General features: G+C 31.5%; 1 long non-coding RNA gene across 2 annotated transcripts; it reads right to left on the bottom strand.

Annotated features, from left to right (window-relative positions):
* Positions 1-1,191: 1,191 nt before the first annotated feature.
* On the bottom strand, positions 1,192-3,723 carry LOC107952531 (uncharacterized). Of its 2 annotated transcripts, XR_001698828.2 has the most exons (6): positions 3,366-3,723; positions 2,866-2,986; positions 2,283-2,315; positions 2,098-2,206; positions 1,484-1,706; positions 1,192-1,396 (listed from the first exon to the last, which is right to left on the bottom strand). It is a non-coding gene; the product is annotated as an uncharacterized lncRNA (long non-coding RNA). The 2 variants fall into 2 exon arrangements; XR_001698827.2 differs by having other exon boundaries at positions 1,484-2,206.
* Positions 3,724-10,428: the final 6,705 nt, after the last annotated feature.

Here is a 10,428-nt window from a genome sequence, read left to right as displayed (position 1 = left end):
CGAAACAACAAAACGCCATATCCAGTAAGTTAGGACACTATGTTTTGAAATCTCGAAATAATTGTTTAAGTTTTGAAAACTCAAAATGACTTAGAAGGGTGCTTGACTATTCGAATTCAACGAGAAAAGTCACAACCCAGTAAGTTAGGGCACTACCTTTCTCGAAGTTTCCAAACATCAAGCATTGCCTTTTATTTTTATTTTTAAAAAAAAACCTTGGAATATTATTTTAAATGACGTTTTAGGATGACATATTAATGCATCATGAAGCATAGATGTACAAAATATTCTAACATTTCCATACAAACATAAATAATATCATTAAGACAAAACTAAATAACATGAACATACGTTTAATGGAAAAAAATACTAGGGTAAATATAAGATAATAAACAAATAAAAACATGAGTAAACTAAAAGAAAAACATAATACATGCAAAAATTATACAACAATATATATATCATAAAATAGCACATAAAAGAAATAATTAAACATAGCATATAAAAAAATGAAACTATGCACAAATAAGATAAATGACATACACTAAAAAAATGAATAAATAGAACATTTACAAATTATAAAAATATAATGCAATAGTTCAAAATACATGAAATGATAATATAATATACATACATGCATAGAAAATATATATTTGAAAATAAACTATATAAAAAGGTTAAATATTATAATATATAAAATACATAATCAAATGTATAAAAGATAGGAATAAATATACATATTTGAAAAATGAAGAAATTAAAATATAAAAAGGGTTGAAAAACTAAGATAGACGAAGAATAAAATAAGAACAAATCACAGAGAGTAAGAACACAAGAGGGAGAGAAATTTGAGTGAATGCTCTCAAGAATTCTTATTGCTTCCCAAAACTCAAGTGATTTACAATGAAGGGAGAGGCCTCTATTTATAGTTGAACCTCCTCAAATCCAACGGTACAGATCAATTACATCAACGGTTAAGATTAAAAGATATCTACAAATTAAATCTCTAAGATTACAAAATCATATCTTCTAAGATTGCATATCATATCTAAGATTGCAATCATATCTAAGATTGTATCATATCTAAGATTGCATATAATATCTAAGATTGCAATCATATCTAAGATTGTATCATATCTAAGATTGCATATCATTGAAGATTATATTTCCATATAAGTCAAGCTTGTAGATGGACCTTAAATCTTTTCAAGTAATGGGCTATTTCGATTAGGCCAAATTATATGTTTGTAATTTTGTACTGGACTTGGACTTTATTTTTTTTTTGAAATTATTTCTGGGCCCGGGCAAAATTGAGTGTCTACAAGAATTTTAAAATAAAACGTACCTTAATAATTTCAACAACCTAGTCTACTCCACTCTCATCAGCAAACAGAGGCTGGATTCAAAAAAGTAATATTTGTTAAGTAATTTAAAGTGAAAATGCATAGAAATAAGGAAAAAAATTTAGCAACGAAACCTGTACCTAGAACAGATGTTAATGGCTGTGGTGTATTTAGTTGCACCAAATATTAATTCAGGTGCTCGATAGTACCTAGAACTGATGTAAGATTATAAGAGTAGCACCAAATATATTTCAGTTTAAGCAAATATAAAAACTTTATCTATATCAGTACCAAATTTTAATTCGAAGATTAAATGGCAGCTTCAGTTGAACCAATAGTTGCAGGAGGAGCAGGAAGAAGTAACTGAAAGACATAGAACATTAATTCACTAATACAGACACATGGAACTCTATCCTAAAAGCCAAAACATAAGGAATTAAAGTATATGTACCATATTTAGTATACAATATAATTTTACTTCATATATATTACTTCATATAATTATTATAGTAATAATTAAATTTATTAAAAATCGTCATAGTACAAAAATAGGGTAGAAATAAATTAGGTTTTGGTTAAAAACAGTCAAAAAAATATTTTTGTAGAAAATTAATTCAAATACTATGATATATTAATTTGGTAACAGGTACTCGGTATCATGAAGTTTAGTACATTAGTTAATATTGTAAAATAGAACAGTTTCTAAGTAATTCTTGACAGAATAACCCAAACAAGAAGGAATTATATAACCAACCTGCAGGGTACAAGAAGTAACAGATAGGCATTTGATACTTGATAAGGATGCTAACAAACTTATACAAAAATTATCAATCTGAATGGCTGATCATTTTTTCAATTGCTCCCTGGAATGCATTGCTTTATCAAATTAGATTCAATACACAGAACATAAATGTAAAAGTAGTTAAGTAAAAAACTTACTTGAGTCTCAGAAACAGATACAGAAGAATGACCCTGAAAAAGTTTAAAAATTAAATGTCAGCAAAATCCAACTGATTTGTACCAAAATAGATCATCTTCAAACTACAACCATCTAAATTGAAAATTGATATAAGGCATAATGTGAGTAATCCAGTCAATGTTCAAGATCAAGTGATGGAAAATTGAAAGACAATGACATTTCCTTAGTAAAACTTCATGTCAGTTTTGCGATATAATTCAGTCAAAATAAACTTCTCAGCCCAAAAATATGCAGCAGTTGTTGCAAATGTTTTTACATTACACGTTCAAGTAGCTTTTGTATGTAATGTTTCCTCGAATGACTATAGTTAATTAGAGAATTTGAGGGATTAAGAAATGTATAAACAAGTTATTAATAAATTTTACATAGAATTGACCCTTTTGAATATTATATAATTAAAATACAAAAACCAATAATGTAATACAAATATAGGAACCAGTTAAAAATATTTCAAAATATAATATATTTTAAACGAAATTATATATAAAAGATAGGAGACAAAAAACTTAACAAATCCAACACTCATTGGGTAATGTCTCGTACCGATGGAATCCCACTAGATGGATCACTTGGGCTCGATTTTATGTTTGAAACAATGGAAGTCCGCTCCCACAGCAAATTTCCCACTTGGGCTCGACCTCTGCCATTGTTTTTTTCTACAAAACTGGAAGGAACCCATTTTTTTGGTATGTTAACTAACCCATTAAGTTTAAAGCACTCAGATAAGTTTAAAGCACAACTAAAACACTTGAAATTAAGTTCCTAATAACAAGACTTGGTTTTCAAGATTTTGAGTTTAAATCTCAAAATTGATGACTAGAATTATCTACCATAGAGTGCAAGACTAATAAAGTGTATGCAAAACTTTTGTAAAAGCAATGACTTGTGAGCAACCAAAGAACAATTCTAGACTCTGCACTCTCCCTTTAGTAAAAGAGTTGAATTAACATCAAAGAATCAGAAAAACAGAAGATTGGTTGAGAAGATACGATTGAAACTTGAAGTTGCAGTTTCAAATACCAATCTTCATTCAAAGTACTTACAGAAGTTAATATGATGAATATTCAAAGCTCTCCTTAACAAAAATTTTCTGCTATAAATGCTTGAATGGGTGCTTATGATTTGAACGTCTTCAAAATTCAATCTTCTGGTTTGACACACAACTTGCCCGGACTTGGACTCTTCTAGAATGAAGTCATCAATGATTCTGCAGATTTTGTAAGCTTCAAAAACAGAGATATCCCAAAGTCAGATGAGACAGCTTGATTAAAATCTCCAATAAAACATGGAGTTTGAAGGTTCTTTATTGCTGAACCCACTTCTGAAACAACTCCTCATCGGGTGTACCAAATATATAAATAAATGGAACTGATATTAACCAAAACAATTTGGTTTGTCTCTGTCTTCTGCCAAAGTCAAGAAAAAACCAAGTTTAGTTTATTATTAAATGGTCAAAATGGTTGCCTTTCCGTCAAGATTGTGGACATTCGTCTGCAACCTTTTCTCCTTTTTCAAAAGAAAACGTATGCGGGTGCACCAAAGTCAAACTCTCAATCTAAAATGATTGCTTATTAATTTATCTAACTTCTTATTAATTTATTGATTTTTTCTAAAATCATCATCATAAAATATTATTGATTAGAAAAAAAAATGAAATCAAACTTAATAACTTCGTAGCTTTTAAGAGTAAAATACCTCTACAAACCGAATTTCCAGCGGTGGCGGAGGGGAGAAGATGCGTCGGAGGAGAGAAGAGGCGAAGAGTTTCCTTCTAAAACTGAGAATATGCGTTGGATGTTGGGAAACTAGGGTAAAATAATTGGGGGAGAAGAAGTTGGGGGAAATTTGAGGGAAATCGGGGAAATCGACTTTGGCAGAGAGTAAAGCAATTTCGGGCCTCACAGAAATGACGCCGTTTAAGTTAAAAAAATTAAATGTTTGCGGCGTTTTTAGAAAACGCCGCTAATAAAAATAACAAAAACGATGACGTTTCCCACCAATCCCCTAAAAGATATTTGTGGCGTTTCCTTCAAAAACGCCGATAATGACAACTTTTTGCGGCGTTTGAGATAAAGCGCCACTAATAACAAAATACTAAACGACGCCGTCTGCTGTCTATTGACAGATATTTGTGGCGTTTTATAGGGTTCGCCACTAAAAAAAATGAAAACGACGACGTTTCAGTTGACATAATTTTGTGGCGTTTCTGAAAAGCACCGGTAATTCATGCCTTTTGTAGCGTTTTTACTAAAAGCGCCACTAATAACAAAGTATCAAACGACAGCGTTTTGCTTCCATGGATATTTGTGGCGTTTTTCAATAAAATGCCAGTAAAATTGAATATCATTTACTCTTTATATTTTTATAATATTATTAATTAATCAAAATACTTAATATTATTAACACTAATTAATCAAAACTCTTAACCTTAAACCATTAAACTATATCCTTATAACCTTAAACCCTAAAGTATATCCCCTAAACCCTAAACTATATCCCCTAACCATAAACCATAAAACAATAACCCCTAAGCCTTAACCACAAAATGTATGAATTAATCATAACCCTAAACTATATCCCTTGATCCTTAAACCATAAAATAATAACACTAATTAATCAATACTCTAAACCTTAAACCATTAAACTATATCACCTACTAAAGTACCCTAAACTATATCCCTTAAACCCTGAACTATATCTCCTAACCATAAACCACAAAACAATAACCCCTAAACCTTAACCCCAAAATGTATGAATTAATCATAACCCTAAACTATATCTTCTGATCCTTAAACCACAAAATAATAACACTAATTAATCAATACTCTAAACCTTAAACCATTAAACTATATCCCCTACTAAAGTACCCTAAACTATATCCCCTAAATCTTAAACCACAAAATAATAACCCCTAAGCATTAACCCCTAAACCATTAACCCATAACCCATAACCCATAAACCCCTAACCCCTAACCACTAACCCATAACCTTTAAACCCCAACCCTTAAACCATAAGCCATAAACATAATCCTTAAACCCATAAACCCTAAACCTTTAAATAATAAATCTTAAACATTTAACCCTAAATTATACACCCTAAACCATAAATGGGCAAATAATGTAGTGTTTTAGTTTTTTTTTTTTAAATTGAGTTTTAAGCGGTCTAATTTCAATATTATTTGGGTCTAGTCGAGATTGATATAATCGTAAAATTTGCCCTTCTAATATAATTACCAAAATACTTTTATATCTAATATTAGTTTAAAATAGATGATGATAAAATTCATATAATTATTTTCTCTAGCATAATGTTAAAATTATAAAATGATTAATGATATCGTTAAAAATATAATAAAATTTTAAAAATATTTGTTTTTTTAATTAAAATATAAAAAATTTCAAATACATCATAACGTACTTATAAGTTATTTTTTCTATTTTGATAAAAAATATATATTAAAAATTTAAAAATTTTGACATAATTGCGGCGTTTATAACCCAAAACACCACTAACAAGCATATATAAAAACGCTAACGTTTTTGGGCAATCTTAAACATATTTGCGCTGTTTTAGAGGCAAACGCCGCTAAAGACAGATATATTGCAGCGTTTTTTAATAAACGCCGCTAATGCCAGTATAGCTCAACCACGAAACGACGTAGTCGTTCTCATCGCTTTTGCGGCGTTTTCAACTCAGCCCCACTACTACTCGACATATAGCGGCGTTTTCCTTTTAGCGCCGCTAATTCCATGTAACCTTAGTTTAAACGACGTCGTTAACCTTAATATTGTAGCGGCGCTTTTCTTAAAACGCCGCTAATGCTGATATTTTGTGGCGTTTTTCCCTAAGCGCCACTAATTCCGTGGAAACTCAACGTAAACGACGTCGTTTTGCTGAATCTTTTAGCGGTGCTTTATTTAAAATGCCGCTAATGCTTGATCTTTTGCGGCGTTTTGGTGAAGCGCCGCTAATGCTCAACCTTTAGGGGCGTTTTCTATTAAAACGCCGCTAAAAACGCCGCTAAAAACCTATTTTGCTGTAGTGGATGATGCAAATGCAGTGCTTGTCTTGTTTTGTATTTCGTGTTTATAAGGCTTTGGTTTGGGTGCTATGAGTAGTGTCACCTCCATTTCTAATATCATTGGATTCTTAAACTACCATGTTGGTTGTTTGAAAGCAAAGTTTCTTTTTATGGAATAATAGTATTTTAAGATTCTTTATCATTTAATTCGAGAGGAGTAGTTACGAACCTCGAACATGGATCGTAAAATGGATATGAAGAATATTTAAAAAAAATGTTTGAATTGAAAAAAATGTTAAAAGATATGAACATCACATATATAATAATAGTAATTACATGTTATTATTTACTATCATATAAGATTAGTCTAAATTAAAAGTGGTCTAATTTGATTAAGGTTTATTGGACTTTAGTTATAAAAGAAAGTATGTGTCAAATATGTGTATATACTCTAGTAATTAATTTCTAATTGATGATTGGTTGATTCGAAATTAGGGTTAATGTGTAAAAGTTATATATTAGGGTTATGATTCCTCAATTATACATACGTAACTTTTCTAATATCCCATTTTAAAAAAGAGAGAGCACCCTCTCAAAATTACTTTGTGTTAATTTGAAAGATCTAAACTATAAGATTAGAATATCTCAAAAAATCCATGAATTTAGGTACGCTTCCGCATTTAGATTTATTCTTGATGATTTGACATAACAAATCTTGATTTATAGTTTATTAAGTTTTATATAAGATATTATTTTCTGATTTTAATAAGTGAAATCTGAACCTCGTCATGTTGAATACTTGAGAACAAATTGATTCTCTATTATTTTTAGGTTGATTCATTTTTAAAATTTTATGGATTTGATATTTAGATTTGGTGTTTTCGATCATACACATATTAAATCTTTTAGATTTATGTTAAAAATTTAGGAATTGAAAAAGTTTTTCAATTTTTAATTTTGGTGATTTCAGTTATCATTGATTTTGGTAATTTTCGATTAAATTCCACATATATTAGAATTGATGTTGATTGAATTTAATATATATATATATGATTCGAAGAATTGGTTTGGTATGAATTACTTTGGTGCAATTCATAAGAATTGCTTTGGTTTTTTAATTTTACTTTTTGTATACATGTTCAGGTAGATGAATATTTTGGTTATAGTAATATTATAAGATTTTATTTTACATGAATTGAGATTGATTTTAACGGTACTGTTAGAATTAAGTGACTCGAATTCTTATTTAAATAAAATACAATGAAAAATAAAATAAAAGTAAAATCCATATAGAACTAGACTTCTTTTATTTTATTTTAGAATAAGGTTTTTTAAACCTTATTAAACTCTATCTATTTTATATTGATTAGGATAAGGTGTTTCAATCCTACTAGAATATGGCTTTACAAGCCTATAAATAGACATAGTCTATTCCTCTTGTATTGAATTCAAATTTTTCGACATAGTGAATTTTCTTCTCCTCTGCCTGTGGTTTTTTCCCGAAAGGGTTTCCACGTTAAATCTGTGTGCTTTTTATTTTTATTTTATTTTATTTTATTTTCACAAATTGGTATCTGAGCTTCCGGGTTGTTCATCTCGATCACAGTAATGGCATCTTTGAAGTATGAAATTCCGTTGTTGGATTACAATACCAGATTTACATTGTGGCAAATTAAGATACAAGTAGTTCTTGCATAGATGGATCTAGAAGATGCCCTACTAAGGATAGATAAGATGCCTTTGACATTAACAGATGAAGAGAAGAAGCGTAAGGATCGAAAGGCGTTAACACAATTACATCTGCATTTGTCCAATGAAATTTTACAGGATGTGATGAAAGAGAAAACTGCCGCTGCATTATGGAAGAGGATAGAACAAATATGTATGTTGAAAACTCTAACAAGCAAGTTGCATATGAAGCAACGTCTTTATGCTCATCGTTTGGAGGAAGGTGCATCTGGACACGAACACTTAACAGTGTTTAAAGAAATTCCCTCAAACTTGGAGGCCATGGAGGTTCAGTATGATAAGGAAGATCTAGGGTTGATTCTACTTTGTTTGTTGCCCCCGTATTAGTCAACCTTTAGAGACACGATTTTATATAGCCGCGAGTCTCTCACAGTTGATGAGGTTTATGATTCTTTGACCTCGTATGATAAGATGAAGCATCTTATGGTTAAACCTGACTCTCAGGGAGAGGGTCTTATTGTTCGTGGGAGACAAGATTGGAATGCTATGATGATTGTGGAAGGACACGGGAACGAAATCCTCGCGGTAAATCTAAAGGTAGATCAAAGTCTTCAAACAGAGGTAAAACTTGTAACTTTTGCAAGAAGAAAGGCACATTAAATCTGAGTGCTATAAGCTACAAAATAAGATTAAAAGGGAGGCTATGAATCAAAAGGGAAAACAACCAAAAAATTTCGGTGAAGCGGATGTTGTAGAAGACTACAGCGATGGTGAACTTCTAGTCGCTTCTGTCAATGATTCTAAAGTAAGCGAGAAGTGGATACTTGATTCAGGCTGCACCTTCCACATGAGTCCCAATCGGGATTGGTTTACAACTTACGAAACAGTGTCTGAAGGTGTTGTTTTGATGGGAAATAATACTTTGTTTAAAATCGCAAGTGTTGGAACAATTAAAGTTAGGATGTTTGATGGAGTTGTCAGAACACTTAGTGACGTATGTCATGTTCTAGAATTGAAAAGAAATTTAATTTCGTTGAGTACTCTTGATTCAAAAGGGTACAAATACACAGCTGAAAGTGGGGTTTTAAAGATTTCCAAAGGGTCTCTTGTTGTGATGAAAGGGCAAAGAAAGATTGCCAAGTTATATGTTTTGTAGGGTTCTACTGTTATTGGTGATGCAGCTGTCGCTTCCTCTTCCTTGTCAGATGATGATATTACTAAACTTTGGCATATGCACCTAGGGCATATGAGTGAGAATGACATGGCAGAATTGAGCAAAAGAGGACTTGTTGATGGGCAAGGAGTTTGCAAACTGAATTTCTATGAGCACTGTGTTTTTGGGAAGCAAAAGAGAGTTCGATTATGTAGAGGAATCCATATCACGAAGGGAATGTTGGAGTATATTCATTCTGATCTGTAGGGGCCATCTAGAAGTCCTTCGAGAGGTGAAGCTAATTATATGCTAACCTTTATTGATGATTTTTCCAGAAAAGTTTGGGCGTTCTTCCTGAAGCAAAAAAGCGATGTGTTTTTCGCATTTAAGTCTTGAAAAATTATGATTGAAAAATAGATGGGAAAACAAATAAAATACCTCCACACAGACAATGGCTTAGAGTTCTGTTCTGATGAGTTTAATAGATTGTGCAAGTCAGAAGGGATCATGAGACAGTTGACAGTTCGTCATACTCCACAGCAAAACGACGTTGCAGAACGAATGAACAGAATGATCATGGAGAAGGTTCGATGTATGTTGTCAAATGCCAACTTGCCGAAGTCATTTTGGGCAGAAGCAGCCTCTACTGCATGTTTTTTGATCAACCGATCTCCATCCATTGCTATTGAGAAAAAGACTCCGCAAGAGGTATGGTCTAGTAATCCTGCTAATTATTCTGATTTAAAGATTTTTGGGTGTCCTGCGTATGCTCATGTTGATAATGGAAAATTGGAACCGAGATCCATTAAATACGTTTTTCTTGGTTATAAAGCTGGTGTAAAAGGGTATAAGTTATGGTGTCCTGAAGATAGAAAAGTTGTGATTAGCAGAGATATTTTTTTTTGATGAAACTGCTATGCTACCTAACTTATCTCTTAAAGACTCTTCCAATAAAGAAAATCAAAAGCAGGTGGAGCATCAGATTAATACGGAGTTAACTCCTCAAGCCAGAACAAAAATTGATAATAGAGTTGCTTCTTCACCACAATACTCTATTACAAAAAATAGAACTAGAAGAGAAATTAAACCTCCAAAGAAGTATGCCGAGGCTAATCTAGTTGCTTATGCTTTAAATGTGGCTAAAGATATAGATGCGAATCAATAACCATCTAATTATTCTGAGGCGGTTAGTTGTGAAGACTCAGAAAAGTGGATGTTTGCTATGCAAGAAGAGATGGAATC

The sequence above is a fragment of the Gossypium hirsutum genome, chromosome A01 (genome assembly GCF_007990345.1).
Source record: "Gossypium hirsutum isolate 1008001.06 chromosome A01, Gossypium_hirsutum_v2.1, whole genome shotgun sequence".
NCBI lineage: Eukaryota > Viridiplantae > Streptophyta > Magnoliopsida > Malvales > Malvaceae > Gossypium > Gossypium hirsutum.
Note: the sequence above shows the minus strand (reverse complement) of the source record. Positions and strands in the feature narration are given on the sequence as shown.